Source organism: Pseudophryne corroboree, chromosome 9, assembly GCF_028390025.1.
Source record: "Pseudophryne corroboree isolate aPseCor3 chromosome 9, aPseCor3.hap2, whole genome shotgun sequence".
Lineage (NCBI taxonomy): Eukaryota > Metazoa > Chordata > Amphibia > Anura > Myobatrachidae > Pseudophryne > Pseudophryne corroboree.
In genome coordinates, this window is record NC_086452.1 from 251683211 (window position 1) to 251704151 (window position 20941).

General features: G+C 43.9%; 1 long non-coding RNA gene across 1 annotated transcript in view; it reads left to right on the forward strand.

The window, feature by feature from the left end:
* Nucleotides 1-13042, forward strand: part of LOC134957952 (uncharacterized) — an 81437-nt gene extending 68395 nt beyond the window's left edge. The window contains exons 2-4 of the long non-coding RNA XR_010186812.1: nt 5533-5626; nt 7642-7700; nt 11416-13042. This is a non-coding gene — a long non-coding RNA (uncharacterized LOC134957952). The remainder of the gene's footprint in view (nt 1-5532; nt 5627-7641; nt 7701-11415) is intronic.
* The last annotated feature ends 7899 nt before the right edge of the window (nt 13043-20941 follow it).

Genomic DNA, 20941 nt, shown 5'->3' on the forward strand with positions numbered 1-20941 from the left:
TGAGACAGGGGCCAGCACATTCTTATTGTACCTAGTAATGACTCTCCAGAGCTGCAGCTCTCTCGAATCACCCTCATGAGGCAATAGTAATAGGCTATACCGGGCAGCAGTGACCTGCTATAAAAGCAGCCATATAACCTCCTACAGATCCCACATTCAGTCTGCTGAGCATGGGGACTGCTCCCCGGGTTGCAGCACCGGCTATGCTGGAGAAGAGTGTCTGCAGCCAGAGAGGAGGGCAAGCAGCAGGCAGGGTGATAACCCTTTCAGACTGCAATAGGCAGATTGCACCCGGGTGCCATACACGAGTGCTTCCTGGGTGCGACCCACCTGAGCACCTTTCACACTGCTGTCCCCAGCCCTGCATATGGCCGGGTTGGTGATTTCAGCGGTAACACATGCGGGGGCGACGCTTGGAGATCAGATGATCACCATGCACCGCCTGTCCATACAGTGTGAACGGGAAACAATTTGCATCAACCCGGCAACCCGTTCACACTGCCCAGGTTGAAATACCGGGTCACTCGACCTGGAATATTTCCTCCGGGTCCTTTCAGACCACACAGCAATCCGGGTTGCTGTGTGCTCATATGTAATAACCCGCGTTACAAGCTGGCGGTCTGAAAGGGGTATAAGTGAGATCCTGTGTGTGTGCAACTCAGGAGGGGAGAGGGGAGGAGCAGTGTAACAGCCTAGGATCCCAACACTGCAGGGGGGTATGCGGGAGTGGAGAGAAGAAGCCAGGTGTACCGCTAATGTAACATGCATTTCAGCAGGTGACCAGTGTTGTTTAAATAAAATGGTGCCCACCGCTTAAATCCGCCACTGGAAGTGTATCTACATCATATCACTGCAGCTTGTCAGCAGGCCACACCATGTGACAAATACAGCTTACAGTATTTGGCGTATCCTTCATCATCTAAATTGAATGATCACAAAATGAACAATTACAGTAAATGCCTTCTCATCATCCACATTAAGAAATTCCAATATTAAGCATCAGTACGTCTGTATAAACAAAGAACATAACCTGTGACACCTTGATGAAGTATTATGTTTGTTTTTTCAAACAGCGAGCTTTGTTACTTTAATATTAATTTACTTGTTGCCAGTTATTTATGTAGCGCATACCAGTGCCGTAACTAGGTGTGTGCCAATGGTGCATTGCCCACAGCGCATATGCACTGTGGGCGCACCATCTGGCAGCACCACCCGTATGGCCAGCCGTTCGCCATGTCTCTCCCTCACTTCCTGCCTCCCGTTGCTGCAGCTTTTGTATATAGTGGTGTGCGTTCTGCTCCTCAGCTGTGGAGCACACCCACCATACAAGTAGCGGGGGACTGGGCAGGGGGACAGATGACCTATGGCTAGTCCCATTTTCAGCAACTCGGGCCGGCCGCTGAGAGCTGCACTGTTGCAGCATGGGCCGCCCGGCACCGAGCTGTTTGCAGAAGAAGTGCCTGTGAATATCCGGTCAGTGAAGACGCACAGCCCCGTCCCCTCTCTATGCCTCTCCTTCTCTGTGTGCTTTCTGAGATGAGTCAGCGCGGTCAAGTGTGCTTGCCACGAACGAAGACCTGACAGCACTGCGGTGCGCCTGGCCCCACCAGTCCGACCCCCTACTCTTTGAATGTAATCCGCCCCCCCCCCTCCCCCCTCCTCCTGCTGTCCCAGGCACCTGCCTTCTCTTCTCCCCAGGCTCCCACCTCCTCCTGGCCCAGGAAATGCAGGATTCATATAGAGGGGTATCTATCTATCTATCTATCTATCTATCTATCTATCTATCTATCTATCTATCTATCTATCTATCTATGTAGAGAGGTCCCCTGGGTGGGAATGTATCAATCCCCCCAATCGCAAACCAGGAACCAGGCGGCACTCGTTGGATTTGATGAAAAAGTTATATATTGAAAGTGGCAAAGAGCATGATGAAAACCGACATTTCAACGCCACGCAGGGCGTTTTTTTCAAGGTGACATGCTGTGAACAAACAATGATAGTGCTCGCTTACCTTATAAAGGTGTTTGAAAGAGCCCCATCGTGCTGGCTCCCGTCCGCAGGCTGTGGGCAGGAAATCCGGGCGGCTCTGGTGGTTGAGTCACGTCCGGTGACGTCTCTCTGTTGCCGGGCAACCGCAGATGCCGGAAACCACATGCAGCTGCGTCTAAGGATAACCAAGGGGGACAAATGTAAAATAAACATACAGTGAAACGGTGATCAATGTGACGTGATCCAATGTGACAAAAAAAAAAAGAAAACTATCTCGTAACTGGCTATAACAGACACATACATTATATACTGCAACTGGCTATGCAAAAATGATTATTAATATGCTCAATCTTGGATGATCACTAGCAAAAGATACTCAGAATAGAATGCCAAACGACTGCCATAACTATGCATCACTATAACACTATAAGTAAATAGATGAATGAATGCATGAATATATGAATATATGAATAAATGCATCTAACTGCTTAAGGAGGAAGTTTATAGAAAAACATTCCAGACAATCTGCTCATTTAGCCCATGTGGAGCCAAAGAGTTCAAGCGATAGATCCACTGTGTTTCCTTCTGTGCCAGTATTTTGGCCCGATCTCCTCCTCTGGTATATATGGGAACATGATCCACAGTCTTATATTTAATTTGATGTAGTTGGTGTTTAGCAGCTTTAGAATGTTGTGCCACTGGCTGGTCGTTATCCTTATTCTCTAAGGCAGCCTTAATGGCAGAGCGATGCAGCGCCATACGCTCTTGAAACATTCTGATGGTTTGTCCGACATACAATAAGCCGCATGGGCATTGAAGAACGTAAATAACAAATTGCGTAGAGCACGTGAGATAGTGTTGGATGCGGAACTTCTTATGAGTAATCGGATGTTCAAATACTGGTCCAGCTACTAAAAATGTGCAAGTTGTGCATGAAGCACCTGAAACAACCCTTTCTTTGAGTCATACGTTTGCACTTGGTGACGTCTGTTTTAACCAATAGGTCGCGTAAATTCCAACCCCTTTTGTAACTCGGCATGATTGTAGTATTTTGAAAGCATGGAGTAGAGGTGTCACTTGAGACGATTGGCCACAAAGCCCGTGTGGCTTTCGGCATAACTAAACTGGCAGTAGTGAATTCTGTCACTAAAGGGATTCTTTCTTTTGTTGTAACCACCTTAGGAGTAGATGAAAGTAATGTTGATTTTGGTATGTTCATTACCTCATTTTTAATTTCTAAAAGGTGTTTCTTGTGGTATCCCCGCTGCATAAATCTCTCTGTGACTTGGTCCAATGCTGGTTCCAATTCAGATGAATTACTTGTTATTCTAGCCACCCTCATCATCTGTGACTTGGGTAACGCTTTCAAGTGCTGGTGGATGGAAACTGTTTCTTTGAAGCAAGGAATTCCTGTCTGTAGGTTTGTTAAATACAGATGTGTTGATCTTGTCATCAATGATCCTGATGTGTACGTCCAACAAATTGACTTAAGTGTGACTATAGGTGAATGTCAGTTTCACAGGATTGTCCATGTTGTTAATCTCTTCCCACAGACTTCGCAATTGTGTTTCGGTGCCAGTCCAAAACAGAAGGAGGTCATCTATATATCGTTTATACAAAAATATGTATTTGGATATTTCATTGTTGGAAAAAAATAAGTTACGTTCTTGTGCAAACATGTATGTATTAGCGTAGCTCGGAGCTACATTAGATCCCATCGCACAACCGGTGAGTTGAAGGTAATACTCACCGTTGTGGATGAAATAATTGTGCGTCAGGGTTAGTTCCAGCAGTTGTAAGAACAGAGGAATATGGAGACCTGAAAAGTGTTTTTCTTCCAAGAATTTACGCATGGCCGTTAGTCCAGAGGAATGTGGGATAATGGTGTACAGACTTTGTACATCCATCGTGCACATGATGATGTTCTTAGGTATTCTCGGGAGTGTCTCCAATAGATTTAATAGATGTGTGGTGTCCCTTAAATAGGAAGCTTGTTTGGTAATTAAAGGTTGGATCAATATGTCCAGAAATTCAGAGATGGGTTGCATTAAAGACCCTCTGGCGGAAATGATGGGTCTACCTGGCGGATGAAAAGGATTTTTATGGATCTTAGGCAATGTATACAAGACTGCTACCTTAGGAAATGGTTGAGAGAGAATTGAGAAAGTCTTGCTGTCAATATGACCGGCCTGAGATTCTTTGCTGAGAATCTGATAAATTTCTTTTTTAAAAGATGTTGTTGGATTGCAACGTAACTTTTTATAAGTGGCTGGATCAGCAAGTTGTCTATCAATTTCTTGTATGTAAGCAACCTTGTCCTGGACGACAATGGCCCCGCCCTTGTCGGCCGGTCTGATAACAATGTCCTCATATGTTGCTAGATCTTTAATGGCCTTTTGTTCTTCCTTACTAATGTTGCAATATACCTTTGGTTGTGCTTGATCATACTTGGAAATAGAGTCGTCAAGAAGCCTCGTGAATGTCTTTATGGCTGCATTATTGGAGACCGGGTCAAAAACTGAACGTGATTTCCCAATACGTCGTTGGTTTTGTATGAAAGGTGTCTGTTGGTGTTGAAAAAATTATTTTAGTCGCAAATTTCTTGAAAAACAATATTGTTCCGTCTTCCATTTGAAGTCATCATGTAGATTGGTGGGTATAAATGAAAGCCCTTTATTAAGGACACTTCTCTCTGTGTTGGTTAAACACCTGGAGGACAAATTGAAGATCAATTCTTCCTTCTATTGGTGTTGGATGGAGGTTTTCCATAGCCTTTGGTTTTGCCCCCCCCCCCCCCCCCCCCCGTCTTGTGGGCTTGGATTTGGATTTTCTATCCGGCCACGGATGGTAACCCCTAAAGGGACTGCCAACGCTGTTCTTGGTTCATCAAAATCCTGCATGTTGAAATCGCTGTCACTGTTTGAAGAATTGAACTGTCTGGATGATTCGGATCTTTTATCCCTCCAGGACTGCTGTTTCTTGATCCCTCTCGTGTTGGTAATCTCATTATCATCTATCTATCTATCTATCTATCTATCTATCTATCTATCTATCTATCTATCTATCTATCTATCTATCTATCTAATACAAATGAGGTGTGTATGTATGTGTTAAATATAACATACTGGACTGGTATGTATACTGTATATGAGTATGTTATATTTAACACATACATACACACACTTAATTTTCATTCAGAAAGAGGTTAAACCCAGAAAACTCATGGGATTGGGCAGCTCATATCCGTAGGCTCAACCACCACATATTGGAGCAAATTGGGGGGATACAGGAGGGGCAGAGCTAATGATAGTGCCCCACCCTCTTTCTACTATCTGTTATGGGGGTATCAGTCCATTCAGGTTTTTTTTTTAGATATTCAAACCTCCCCTCCTACATGTGCTAGGGCCAGCCTACTCCTCCTGTCCTACCCAGCACCACTGCTCCTTCTCTTTTCCCAGCCTAGTACTCTTGTCCCCCGTCTCCTACCTCTTTGTGTCCCTGGCTCTCCTCTAATACCCAGCACCCCTCCTCCTGTGTACCCAGCACCACTTTCTGCACATCAAGAAGATGAGGAGCCATAATGAATTGCAGGCAGAGCACAGCGGCCCCCAGCCAGCTCATACAGAATAAGATAAAGGTAAGATAAAAAGAAATTGATTTTGCTATATTTTAAAATGTATTTGGTTGTTTATTTTTCCAGAAGAGGAGCTGTAAAAGGGGGCTCTGTCTGGCGTAATGCATAAAAGGGGGCTCTGTCTGGCATAATGTGTAAAAGGGGGCTCTACCAGGTGTAATGTGTGTAAGTGGCGCTACTGTGCAGTGTAATATCAATTGGTATTATTTTGTGGCCACGCCCCTGGCCCTGCTTTCAATATGCGTGGGGGAGGGGGAGCGCCAATGCTGTTTCTTGCACACATCACCAAAATGTCTAGTTATGGCACTGGCGCATACATACAGTATTCCACAGCGCTTTACGGAGATTATTTTGGCCATTCATATCAGCCCTTGCCCCAATGGATCTTACATGAGGAGAACATACAAACTCCACATAGTTAGGGCCGTGGTGGGAATTGATTAACAATGGGTCAGATGATACTACAATCCCAGGCCTCCACATACAAATAGGCCCATCACTATGACAGCATGATGAAAATCAGCCGCCCAGCTGGCCATATGGTTGGCTATATATCACAAGTATTAAAATTGTATAGTTACCTTACAAAATTATGCAACTTTTACATAATTAGAGAAACATTGACTCTAATTGCGTAGGGGATGTACACCCCCACATGACATTAACCACACCCACACAACAATGGCCACAGCTCTCCTGCTTCTTACAATTGGACCTTGATCATTTTCTGTCAAAGACCCATAAGACCCATATTGCCCTTAGTCCGGCCCTGATTTAATTATCAGTGATGTGTGGCCATTGCCACTAATTGAATACCCTCATTTTCTCTATACCATGGATTTACATTGAAATTATGCACAGCAAAGGAAATATATCCATTTATATGCAACAATTATATTATTTTAACTGACAAATGTACGAAGGAGACATTTTATCATCATTACCATGTTTTACTGGTACTATCGACTTATTGGGGCAGATGTACTAAATCTTGGACAGTGATAAAGTGGAGAGAGATAAAGTACCCTCAAATCAGCTCCTAACTACCATGTTACATGCTGTGTTTGAAAAATGTCAGTCAGGTGCTGATTGGTTGGTAGTTTATCTCTCTCCACTTTATCACCCTCCAAAGCTTAGTACATCCACCCCATTGAGTGATACAAGTAAACCACTTTACAATTCGTATATATTAGTACTATTTATGAAGTCTTGCTCTGTGTTTCCTGTCAGATGACTGCATTTAAACCACCTATATGATGACTGTAATTTCCTAATGGTTACACCTTAGATATTTTTCATATTTGTCACACCTAATGCCAGCACATGCAAATCTCTATTCAGGATTATTCTCTTTTTCTCCCCTCTCTGTGACCTATCTGGCATTAATGAATTAACTACTTATATTCTTCTAATAGTTTTCCTTTTGTTTCCTATATAATATAATAATATTCGGAATGACCCCCACTGATATTTTTCTACATTTTGGTGACTTGAATGATAAATAGGTCAGATTTTACATGGCACTTGATGTTAACTAAAGGGGTTTGGTATGGGAGAACTAACGCTATTTTCAGCTTTTAAGGAATTGGTCATATGGGCAATGATAAACTGATTATACTCTCAGCATAACAATGTGTATTAGGAACAACTCTTTTCCGATGCCAAACCAAAGCAATTGTACTTACAGCAAATAGAGCAATAAAATATCCCTCCCTGCAGATTTAATATCTGTTTACCTCCAAATAGTCAGTTACATAGAAACACAGAATTTGACGGCAGATAAGAACCACTTGGCCCATCTAATCTGCCCCTTTTTTACCATATTTTTACCTCAAACCACATTTGATCTTTATTTCTTTGTAAGGATATCCTTATGTCTATCCCATGCATGTTTAAATTGCTCTACTGTCTTAGCCTCTACCACCTCTGCAAGGAAGTAATTTCCAAAATAGAATTAATTATATTTCTACCGGCCAATAGTAGTTACCAACCTGATATCTCTCGCGTCTCTCACATAGATCCGAAGAGCGGGTGCCAGACGGAGGGCAGTAGCAGTCCGGAAGCAGGAGCGGGGCTGGTAAGTATTGTGTTTGTTGTTTTTCTTTCTTTCTTTGTGTGTGTGTGTAAGCGGCGCTACTAGGGGGGTCTCTACAGGGGGCATAACTACTGGGGGCATAACTACAGGGGCATCTCTACTGGGGGCATCACTACAGGAGGCATCTCCACTGGGGGCATCACTACAGGGGGCATCTCTACTGGGGGCATAACTACAAGGGGTATACCTACATGGGGCATAACTACAATAGGGGCATTACTGGGGGCACTATTAATGAGAGCAATGCATAGGGGGCACTTAATAAGTGCAATGTGTATAAGGGTCTACCTGTGAAATGTGTATAAGGGGCTACCTGGCGCAATGTGTATAAAGGGCTACCTGGCGTAATGAGTATAAGGGGCTCTGCTGTACTGTGGTGTAATGTGTGTGAATGGCTATAACGTGGTATAAGGGGTACTACTGTGTGGTGTAATGTGAGTGACGGACACTACTATGTGGTGTAATTTGACTGACAGACACTACTGTGGGGTGTAATGTGAGTGACGGGCATTACTGTGTGGTGTAATGTGAATTGGTACTATTCTGTGGCCACGCCCCTTCCTTCATATCCCTATTTTTTGATGCACGCCAAACCCTATTTCCTGTCAAATCGGGGGGAGCCAAAGGAAACTTTCGCCCTGGGCGACACAAGGTCTAGAACCAGCCCTGATCTCTATCACTGTTGATAACTCAGCAATCGACCCTACCCCACAAGCTCTCTGCCTAGGTGTTATGCTTCACTCTGAACTGTCCTTTGTTCCCCACGTTCAATCTGTCTTAAAATCATGTTACATACATCTAAGAAACATATCCAAAATACGACCATATCTTACACAAGACACCGCAAAAACTCTAATCCATGCTCTCATTATCTCCCGCATGGATTATTGTAATAGTCTCCTGACCGGTCTTCCCAAACATAGGCTCTCACCACTACAATCCATTTTGAATGCAGCTGCGAGGATAATCTTCCTCGCTAGACGTTCATCGTCTGCAGATCTACTCTGTCAGTCCCTCCATTGGTTACCGGTATTCTACCGTATTAAATATAAAATACTTTTACTTACATACAAGGCTATTAACCAAACTGCACCAACATACATCTCTTCACTCATCTCAAAATATCTCCCTACCCGACCTCTCCGCTATGCACAAAGGGGGTCATTCCTAGTTGATCGCTCACTGCCATTTTTAGAAGCGCAGTGAACAGGTTACTACTGCACATACGTATGCACCGCAATGCGCACACGCATCATATGGGTACAAAGCGAATCATTGCTGGGCGATGGATTTAACAAAGAATCCTTTCGCACAGCCGCTCGCAAGGAGATTGACAGGAAGAGGGTGTTTGTGGGTGTCAACTGACCGTTTTCAGGGAGTGTTTGGAAAAACGCAGGCGTGTCCAAGCGTTTGCAGGGCAGGTGTCTGACGTCAATTCCGGGACCAAAAAGACTGAAGTGATCACAAGGGCTGAGTAAGTCCAGAGCTACTCAGAAACTGCAAAAAACTTTTTTGTCCGGCTCGGATGCACACGCGTTCGCACACTTGCAAAGTGAAAATATGCTTGCCTGTGGGCAGCGACTATGCGTTTGCATGGCTGCAAAAATTAGCTAGCGAGCGATCAACTCGGAATGAGATCTGTGTCCCTCATCCACACATATTACTTATTTCCACTCAAAATTACAGGACTTTATCTGGGTTCACCCACTCTGTGGAATGTCCTCCCACGCACAATAAGACTCTCCTCTAGTTTCCAAACCTTTAAACGTTCCCTGAAAACTCACCTCTTCAGACAAGCCTATCAAACTCCAGACCCAACCACATAACCTTCATTGCTTCCCTATCTAATTACTGTACATCCTCTCTGTACAGTACACATAAACTCACATGTGTTGTGTTTCTTTACTCTCACACCCTCCTGACCCTTGGTCAACATTGCTGGGTGATCATATATCATACAACCAGGGCTGGCTCCAGGCCTACTAGCACCCTGAGCGAGAAAATGTAAAAGCGCACCCCCCTCACCCCCTAACCCCTATGAGCGCTGCAAAGGCGCGTGCCTGGACAAGTGGGCGTGGCCTCTGGAAAAGTGGGCGTGGTCTCGTAACTTCATATTATTAAACTATAAATAAATATATTTTCACACCCCCTCTACATACACAATTAGCAGCCTTACACATAACAGCCACAGTAGTGTTCCTTACAAATAATGTCTCCAGTATAGTGCCAGATACACATAATGTGCAGTGCCAGATAGACATGATATGCCTCCCATCAGTGCCAGCTACACATGACATGCCCTGCAGCAGGGCCAGCTACACATGACATGCCCCGCAGCAGTGCCAGCTACACATGACATGCCCCGCAGCAGTGTCAGCTACACACATTATGCCCCCCAGCAGCGCCAGCTACACATGATAGTGTTCACTTTTTAGGGCAGGGTGCTGATCACAGGGAGGGCACATTTTTAAGTTAGGAGGGCAAAATGGTGTACATACTGTAATGCTTGGTGCTCCCCTACCTATATGGTAAAGTACGGACAGTGCGCGCCTAAGGCGCGCAGCAAAAATGTAGGGGCGTTGCTTCGTGGGGAAGGGGAGTGGTCACATAATAGTGGCAATTCGCATTACACCACACAGTAGTGCAGCTAATACACATTGCACCAGGTAGAACCTCCTATACACACTGCGACAGGTAGAGCACTTATACACTTTGCGCCAGGCAGAGCACTGAGATACATTGCACCAGGTAGAGCACTGAGACACATTGCCTAGCCACAGACGCTTAGTGGGAACACTACATGATATGCTCCCCAGCCGTGCCAGCTACACATGACATGCACCCCAGCAGTGCCAGCTACACATGACATGCCCCCCAGCAGTGCCAGCTACACATGACATGCCCGCTAGCAGTGCCAGCAACACATGACATGCCCTCCAGCAGTGCCAGATACACATGACATGCCCCCCAGCAGTGCCAGATACACATGACATGCCCCCCAGCAGTGCCAGATACATAAATGGCCACAGTGCCAGATACATAAATGGCCACACAGTGCGAGATATGTCCCCACAGTTCCAGATACCTAAATGCCCTCACAGTGCAGATATGCCCCCACAGTGCCAGATACATAAATGCCCCCACAGTGCAGATATATAAATGCCCCAAAGTGCATATATGACCCACAGTGCCAGATATGACCCGACAGTGCCAGATATACCAGATATATAAATGCCCCCACAGTGCAGCTATGCCCCCACGGTGCCAGATACATAAATGCCCCCACAGTGCAGATATGCCCCCATGGTGCCAGTGTAAAAGTCAAATTGCTTTCTAACAAATATTTAAAATGCCAGCTCTATTATATACTGTGGACGCCTGCGCATCTTATTACCATGTGCTATGAATGTGCGCTATACATCGCAAAAACACTACATCCCATAAGAGGAAACAATACACCCACACATTATCTGAGTTCCAAAGTTCATTGATGTATACTGTATATTTGTTATTAAAAGGATATGTATTCAATATATCACAATGTACAGTATATATATATATATATATATATATAGTTACATGGTTACAATTTATACAGTAAGCAGTTATTACAAACTAATTCAAATACAGACACGGCCAGCAATACAATTACCATATTTTGCTCAAATGCTCACTACGCTCTCTCTCTCTTTCTCAGTAAAATCATGCAGCCACTGGACAGGCAGCATCTCCACCATCATCTGGGACAAAAAGGGCCATCTGTGTGTGTGTTCAGCAATACACTGAGAGTTGGGGAGGTGCACAGGTCTCTTGTTATTAGTCTAGGGGAGGAAACTTTCTCATTCATGATGAGTCATTGGTCAGTTCATATGCAAGCCTTGAAGACATCAAAAGGGCTGGCCTGAGTTTCCTGTCCATCACATGCTTTAAATGGAATGTTCATTGTTCTCATCAGAATTGTGGCTTTATATTCCTACATTCAATCATAACTACTCATGGCAATGTGCTACAACTTAATAACAGGCATCAAATGAATCTACACATTAATCTGGTTACTTTGACACCAAGCACGACATGTCCATCTTGCTCCGCTCCAATGATACACATACATGACGTTACTCCATTATATAATTTAAAACTTTATGATGTCTGGTGTTTGATATGTTCAATTTATGTGCTGTATGAAATATGTGTTGAATCTTTCTTTGTGGCATATCTGTGTAAATGCGTATGTTACCATATATTGCTGTGCTCGCTGCTCGTATTTGCAAAAATAGCGAGTCATAATGTATGGAGTCTGTATGTTCTCTCTATGTAATATTTTTGACTTCGACAGTCCACCCTTTGGCAGTAAACAATAACTGCAATAAATTATTAACATAAGAAAAATATTTCAGACAATAATCGGTGACCTAGACACACGTATGTATTCATTTCGCAAATCAGACACTTGACTATATTTGGGGAAGACAGGGAGGAGGACGAGACATCCTCTTTATGCACTCAGTGGTCACGGGACCACTGTTTGGATGTGGGACAACATTCAACCTTAAGAGTATGCTGGGACAGTGCTATGGCCTATGATGTCTGATTTGAACGAACATTTCACACATACATGTACCTACGTTTTTGTACACTGATGTTCGGATTCGATTGAGGTTCTGCTGGGTAGAGGGAGAAAACTAACAAATCGTGAAAGAGACATATAACATTTTCATGATATACATATTCCTATCATTTTCTGAACATTGTTTCCATTTCTGGAACGTATGCTAGGTCTGTTTCATCATTGAACAAGGGTTATAAGTAGTGTCCTTCCTAAATAACATAAACCTTCGGAGTTCGGGGAGAGCCACTCATAAACCTTTCTTCCACATATATTAATGAGCTCTTTATCTGCAATGTGTGAATAGCCATTGTCTGATTGTTCCTGATTACCTCCCAATTTCCTGAAATTGGTGAGATTTAAACATACCAGGGATTTATCTATGGTACTGGTGGATCTTAAGGCTAGGGGGTCTAGTTATATTATATTCTATATATAGGTGGTGGAGGAGGCGACCCGATCTTTGACACATAGGAGAACTGCTGAAAGCTGAAAGCTCTGACGATCCTTGAGGAGGGATACCATGAGATTATCTGTTCTAAACCACAGTTCAAATTAATCTGGTAATTATCCGCTGTTAACTATTGACGGGAAAGCCACCTCCTTAAAAAAGAACTATATTATGCCATGCACTGCACTTTTATGTCTATCATAGAACCATTTTAATTGTTGTCTGTTTATTTGTGTAAATTAAAACGGTGTTACACTATATACCTTCCATTTTTCTCTTTTTGCATACCTTGTATATCCTAAACGGAAAGGGTTAATGCGAATGAACCATCCTATGGAACACTGGAAAAGCGCTGGTTAAGTGTATACTTAAATTTTTGTGTGCTATCCATATTGTTGGTGGAGGTTAAAAGGGATACCTCTAGAAGTGTTACACTGACTAGCAGCTATCTTGCGCACGGGACGGCTTTTCTAACCTTTTTGCTGTTGATATTATATTATTTGTCCACCGGTCCCCTCCCCCTTCCGTGTAATTCAAGTACCTCAGCTAACTCTTAAAAAAAGATATGGCACTTATCCTGCATCTTTTCGTCTTAGAGGAACCTGTGAGCACATCCAACATTCCGTTTGGTTTAAGACCTTACCCACTAGTGAGTGGTAATCACTCAATGGATGTCTGTCACCTTATTGCTAGACTGACATCTCTGGATGCTCTCATCTTCAAATATGAGGTCACAATAACTACAAAATACAGTATTCGTCAGACAATAGCCTATCACATTACCTCCGAACTCCGTAACTACTAGACCTTTGATTTTTCTCTGGCTTTAACAAACTGATCGGCTAATCCTGGGATCCTATAAAGAAATCACTCCTTCCTCCAGAACCAGTTCCAGTCCCACACTCGACTCCTCGCAAAAATAGAATGTCATGAAAAAAATGTTTGTCAGCGGGAAAGAGGAAAGAAAAAAAATAGAACAAAACAAATCTTGTCCATAGCAAATCAATTACAACGACTGGTCTTTTTGTAATCCTTTAGTACGCTCAGGTAGTGTTCAACAGTGCCGCCTCTCAGTCTTCACGGAACAGACTCTCTGGTGATACTTTTGCAATCTCACTCCATTTACGAGTTCCTTCCGGATTACCGAATTTCCTGCAATGGGAATCGTGGACCCAAGTCTCTCTCTTGGCTAATTTCACTGGGATTGTGCTGTCAACAAAATTTGGTATGGTCCTTCCCACCTGTCTATTAGGCAACCTGAGTGTAAGAACAATCACACAGTCTCTTGGTTCACAATCAAGACAGTATTTGGCATACCAGGATCAACAGTTTCAAGTTCTTTTGTCAAGTTCTCAAATGCTGGCTCATCTCGATAAGGTACTGTACTGTCACCTCATTGGTGTATTTCTGATCGTTGTCCTGTCAATCATGACATGAGGTTGTCTTCCAAAAAAAAAAAACCCCACAAAAAATCCGGCAAAAAAACAAAAACAAAAATTTTGAAGAGGGTGATTCGTTAAGGGAAGATCTGGGTGTGGTTCCGATGCTACATAATACTAGTGGCAGTGTCTATGACCACAATAGTCCAGTATCACGTTGCTCCTACTTCTAGGTATACCATATCTACACACAAATTTATGCACAATTTTCTTTGCGGTAAACACAGCAGTACTTGTGGAGGCACACCAATACATAACAATAATTCCTAAAGGGTGTTAACTGTACAAAGTCGATTTGTATTACCTGAAAAGGTCCGTCTGCAGAAGGGATATGGGATGGCTCTGTTCGTACTACCTTACCAAATGTTCTTCCTCATGCAAGTAAGACAGGTCATTGCTTTCCTGCTTACCTGAGAAGAGAACCCTGGTACAGGCCAGTAAGCTCTTACCAATTTGCACATACCTCCTTACCCTAGGTGAGTCAGACCATATGCCGCCTCAGCTAGGCTTGGGAGATACGTCCTGGGGGCCACTGGCTTACCTTGTCCATCTCTCCAGAGTCCTGTGGACTCCTAACCATACCGCTACGACTTCCAGACCTCCTTTTCCTGTAGGGAACACAAATTTGTATCATAATTTAACTGTTGTGTTTGCAATGTAGAGTACCATGAGCATAACTCAAAAACAAAAAGAAAAAAAAACATCTCTAGAGGAGAGAAAGAAGAAAAAAATATCAGGTCTGCGTTCACCAACGGGCATATCAGTGTCTATACAAAAATTTCCCTTCACCAGTATTCTCATCCTTCCTCCACCCTTTGTGCATGACAAGGCACACTGCAGTAATACTGGTGTCATCGTGCTGGTGAGATATACTGGGGACGGGCAGAACTCTGAAGGACCAATTAGGCATGTAGTGTTTGAACTGTAATCGGGTCCATGTATTGTACCACCCTGTGTGAACGCAAAAGATGAAGAGGAAACTGTGGAGAAACAGAATAGAGGTTGGTGACAGATGAGTTTGTAGAGGTGGAGAAAATTTTATTAAAATGACAACTGGATTGGGCACTACGGGGAATTGATTAACTACTTGGTCTACCCCCCTTTAAAGCTTGTGCATGCTGTGTCACTACTGGGACTACCTCAGCCATCAATCCAGTGTCCTGTCCATCCTAAGTTCATAGGGAACCCGGTATCTGTGAGATAATTTCCTCTACCTGTGATGGACATGAATCTAGAACAGTGTAATGCAACATTAGTCTTTGAGGGTATCTAACATACCTTGTACTTCCTGAGCGGGAGTACAATATATGTTTTTCCAATTTAACAAAGTTTCTGTTACGTTAGTCAGGAGTCATTTCTGTTAGGAAAAAGAAGGAAAGGAAAGGGTTTAGCATCGTAGGGGCCCAATCGTAACTTCAGCAGGTTTTTGTCAAAGGGTAATGTTGCACTTCTTTTGTTCCTCCCATTTGCCGAATTAGTGTTTACCAGTGATCTTATCCAGACAGAGAATTTTCTATTACTGCAAAAGACAAAAAAAAAAATTAACAAGCTTCTAGGTCATGCAAAGTATTCATTCAATCCTTCTCATCCCGTATTAAGGGTCTGTACATGGTCCAACAAACATTTCCGAGCTCATCTTGACTAGGGGCATTACTTGGAATGAATACTTCTTATATGGTAACTAATAGAAATACCCGAGGGTTACCCTATTTCTGTCCGCTTTCCTACTGGCAAATACTAATGTGCGGACAGGATTTTCTCCATTTCTGACGTTACTTTCTTGATTTTTATTTTATTTTTGGGTTTTACTATATATGTACACAAATGACACCATACTTACCAGTTCCACTGGTCTCAGCCACTTCCCCTGCAGGTTACTGCTCTTCTTTTACCGGTTGGATACTCCTCTGAGTGCATGAGAAATGGCTGAAACCAGTCAGGTCGCCTTCTCCTCCTAAATAAAACTTTGACATTCATTAGTAGTACATATATAGGTTCCATTCATATTTTTCATATTTTTATTATTTTCTATAGTTTGTATGCTGGCCGTAACTGCTTCCACATCTACATATGGCGGTGTACTTGCCTTCTCTTTTTTTTTATTTTTTTTTTAACATGTTTATTGTTGCTACTAGTTCAAATAGTTCTTATATTTCCGTTCTTGTCTTATATGACTTTGGTTAGACATACCACCTGCAATACCTTAGGATCAAACTCACCAACCCCAGGAAATGATGCCCTATCATCAGCAGTCATACGTACCCATTCATTTGCAAAAAGCCTCCGTGTGTGGACCATATTTCTCGCACATAATAAACCTCGCTGACCCCCTGGGCCGCGGCTCTCCAGCCTGAACCCTGGCTATCAAACGTCCACCGCTTGTACAATTGGATCCCATCGCGGACTTTTTGCTTGCTAACGCAATCCCCAATGCACAACACGAATAGACGGTGAAAGACACCTAGCGCTTTCACTTGCTTCTTCTCCGCTGACGTACCACGACTCACTCCAGTAGTGACCACCGCGTACCCAGTGAGGACCCTACCTGGCTTCTATTCACTGGAAGTTTTAGGAATAACTTACCTTTTCCAGTGAATATCTACCGTTGAAGATTTTCCTGAGAGAGACCAGCGAAAACTTCCCTTTTCGTTATACACAAATCACGCTTGCGTATGCTCTACACGGCGCTAATGATACCACAGTTTGCGCAAAAGCTCGCGGAGCCCCTAGATGGACGGACAGAGCATTCCTTAATAGACGGAGCAGCCCCTTGATGGACAGACGCAGCTGCAGCCTCTGGATGTACACTGGGGTACAGCACAGAATAGAATTAAATATATATTTGTATTATTTTTTGTAACACTGGGGCAGAGCCCCTGGATGGATGGACAGAGCACCCCTTAATGGACAGAGCTGCCCCTTGATGGACCAACAGCAGCAGCCTCTGGATGTATACTGGGGTACAGCACAAAATATAAATGTATATTTTTTAACACTGGGGCAGAGCCCCTGGATGGATGGAGGGATGGACGCAGCAGCCCCTTGACGGACGGATTCAGCAGCAGTCTCTGGAGATAGTGAAACCTTTGTTTTCTGATGGTTTAATGTACACAAATTTTGTTTAATACACAAGTTTATTAAAAATATTGTATTAAATGACCTTCAGGCTGTGTGTATAACGTGTATATGAAACATAAATGAATTGTGTGTATGTACACAAACTTTGTTTAATGCTCAAAGTTATTAAATATATTGGTTAAAATGACCTTCAGGCTGTGTGTATAAGGTGTATATGAAACATAAATGCATTCTGTGCTTAGACTTGGGTCCCATCGCCATGATATCTCATTATGGTATGTAATTATTCCAAAATACAGAAAAATCCGATATCCAAAATTCTTCTGGTCCCAAGCATTTTTGATAAGGGATACTATAATATATATATATATATATATATATATATATATATATATATATTTATATAAAATAGGTTTTTTTTTTAATGTTCCCACCTATCAACAACATATGTTACACCGGTAATCTGTTATCATAAGGTCAATTTGGTATGTACCTTACAAAGTGAAGTATTCTCATCTCAAAAAGGTTTATTTGCTAAAATAAGAATTTACTTACCGATAATTCTATTTCTCGGAGTCCGTAGTGGATGCTGGGGTTCCTGAAAGGACCATGGGAATAGCGGCTCCGCAGGAGACAGGGCACAAAAGTAAAGCTTTCCGATCAGGTGGTGTGCACTGGCTCCTCCCCCTATGACCCTCCTCCAAGCCAGTTAGGTACTGTGCCCGGACGAGCGTACACAATAAGGGAGGAATTTTGAATCCCGGGTAAGACTCATACCAGCCACACCAATCACACCGTACAACTTGTGATCTAAACCCAGTTAACAGTATGATAACAGCGGAGCCTATGAAAAGATGGCTCACAACAATAATAACCCGATTTTTGTAACTATGTACAAGTATTGCAGATAATCCGCACTTGGGATGGGCGCCCAGCATCCACTACGGACTCCGAGAAATAGAATTATCGGTAAGTAAATTCTTATTTTCTCTATCGTCCTAGTGGATGCTGGGGTTCCTGAAAGGACCATGGGGATTATACCAAAGCTCCCAAACGGGCGGGAGAGTGCGGATGACTCTGCAGCACCGAATGAGAGAACTCCAGGTCCTCCTTAGCCAGGGTATCAAATTTGTAGAATTTAGCAAACGTGTTTGCCCCTGACCAAGTAGCTGCTCGGCAAAGTTGTAAAGCCGAGACCCCTCGGGCAGCCGCCCAAGATGAGCCCACCTTCCTTGTGGAATGGGCATTTACATATTTTGGCTGTGGCAGGCCTGCCACAGAATGTGCAAGCTGAATTGTATTACACATCCAACTAGCAATAGTCTGCTTAGAAGCAAGAGCACCCAGTTTGTTGGGTGCATACAGGATAACAGCAAGTCAGTTTTCCTGACTCCAGCCGTCCTGGAACATATTTTCAGGGCCCTGACAACATCTAGCAACTTGGAGTCCTCCAAGTCCCTAGTAGGTGCAAGGCACCACAATAAGCTGGTTCAGGTGAAACACTGACACCACCTTAGGGAGAGAACTGGGGACGAGTCCGCAGCTCTGCCCTGTCCGAATGGACAAACAGATATGGGCTTTTTTGAGAAAAAACCACCAATTTGACACTCGCCTGGTCCAGGCCAGGGCCAAGAGCATGGTCACTTTTCATGTGAGATGCTTCAAATCCACAGATTTGACTGGTTTTAAACCAATGTGATTTGAGGAATCCCAGAACTACGTTGAGATCCCACAGTGCCACTGGAGGCACAAAAGGGGGTTGTATATGCAATACTCCCTTGACAAACTTCTGGACTTCAGGAACTGAAGCCAATTCTTTCTGGAAGAAAATCGACAGGGCCGAAATTTGAACCTTAATGGACCCCAATTTGAGGCCCATAGACACTCCTGTTTGCAGGAAATGCAGGAAACGACCGAGTTGAAATTTCTTTGTGGGGCCTTCCTGGCCTCACACCACGCAACATATTTTCGCCACATGTGGTGATAATGTTGTGCGGTCACCTCCTTTCTGGCTTTGACCAGGGTAGGAATGACCTCTTCCGGAATGCCTTTTTCCCTTAGGATCCGGCTTTCCACCGCCATGCCGACAAACGCAGCTGCGGTAAGTCTTGGAACAGACATGGTACTTGCTGAAGCAAGTCCCTTCTTAGCGGCAGAGGCCATAAGACCTCTGTAAGCATCTCTTGAAGTTCCGGGTACCAAGTCCTTCTTGGCCAATCCGGAGCCATGAGTATAGTTCTTACTCCTCTACGTCTTATAATTCTCAGCACCTTAGGTATGAGAAGCAGAGGAGGGAACACATACACCGACTGGTACACCCACGGTGTTACCAGAACGTCCACAGCTATTGCCTGAGGGTCTCTTGACCTGGCGCAATACCTGTCCCGTTTTTTGTTCAGACGGGACGCCATCATGTCCACCTTTGGTATTTCCCAACGGTTTACAATCATGTGGAAAAAACTTCCCGATGAAGTTTCCACTCTCCCGGGTGGAGGTCGTGCCTGCTGAGGAAGTCTGCTTCCCAGTTTCCATTCCCGGGATGAAACACTGCTGACAGTGCTATCACATGATTTTCCGCCCAGCGAAAAGTCCTTGCAGTTTTTGCCATTGCCCTCCTGCTTCTTGTGTCGCCCTGTCTGTTTACGTGGGCGACTGCCGTGATGTTTTTCCCACTGGATCAATACCGGCTGACCTTGAAGCAGAGGTCTTGCTAAGCTTAGAGCATTATAAATTTACCCTTAGCTCCAGTATATTTATGTGGAGAAAAGTCTCCAGACTTGATCACACTCCCTGGAAATTTTTTCCTTGTGTGACTGCTCCCCAGCCTCTCGGGCTGGGCTCCGTGGTCACCAGCATCCAATCCTGAATGCCGAATCTGCGGCCCTCTAGAAGATGAGCACTCTATAACCACCACAGGAGAGACACCCTTGTCCTTGGATATAGGGTTATCCGCTGATGCATCTGAAGATGCGATCCGGACCATTTGTCCAGCAGATCCCACTGAAAAGTTCTTGCGTGAAATCTGCCGAATGGAATTGCTTCGTAGGAAGCCACCATTTTTACCAGGACCCTTGTGCAATGATGCACTGTTTTTAGGAGGTTCCTGACTAGCTCGGATAACTCCCTGGCTTTCTCTTCCGGGAGAAACACCTTTTTCTGGACTGTGTCCAGAATCATCCCTAGGCACAGCAGACGTGTCGTCGGGATCAGCTGCGATTTTGGAATATTTAGAATCCACCCGTGCTGTTGTAGCAGTATCCGAGATAGTGCTACTCCGACCTCCAACTGTTCCCTGGACTATGCCCTTATCAGGAGATCGTCCAAGTAAGGGATAATTAAGACGCCTTTTCTTCGAAGAAGAATCATCATTTCGGCCATTACCTTGGTAAAGACCCGGGGTGCCGTGGACAATCCAAACGGCAGCGTCTGAAACTGATAGTGACAGTTCTGCACCACGAACCTGAGGTACCCTTAGTGAGAAGGGCAAATTTGGGACATAGAGGTAAGCATCCCTGATGTCCCGGGACACTATATAGTCCCCTTCTTCCTGGTTCGTTATCACTGCTCTGAGTGACTCCATCTTGATTTGAACCTTTGTAAGTGTTCAAAAAATTTTTTAGAATAAGTCTCACCTAGCCTTCTGGCTTCA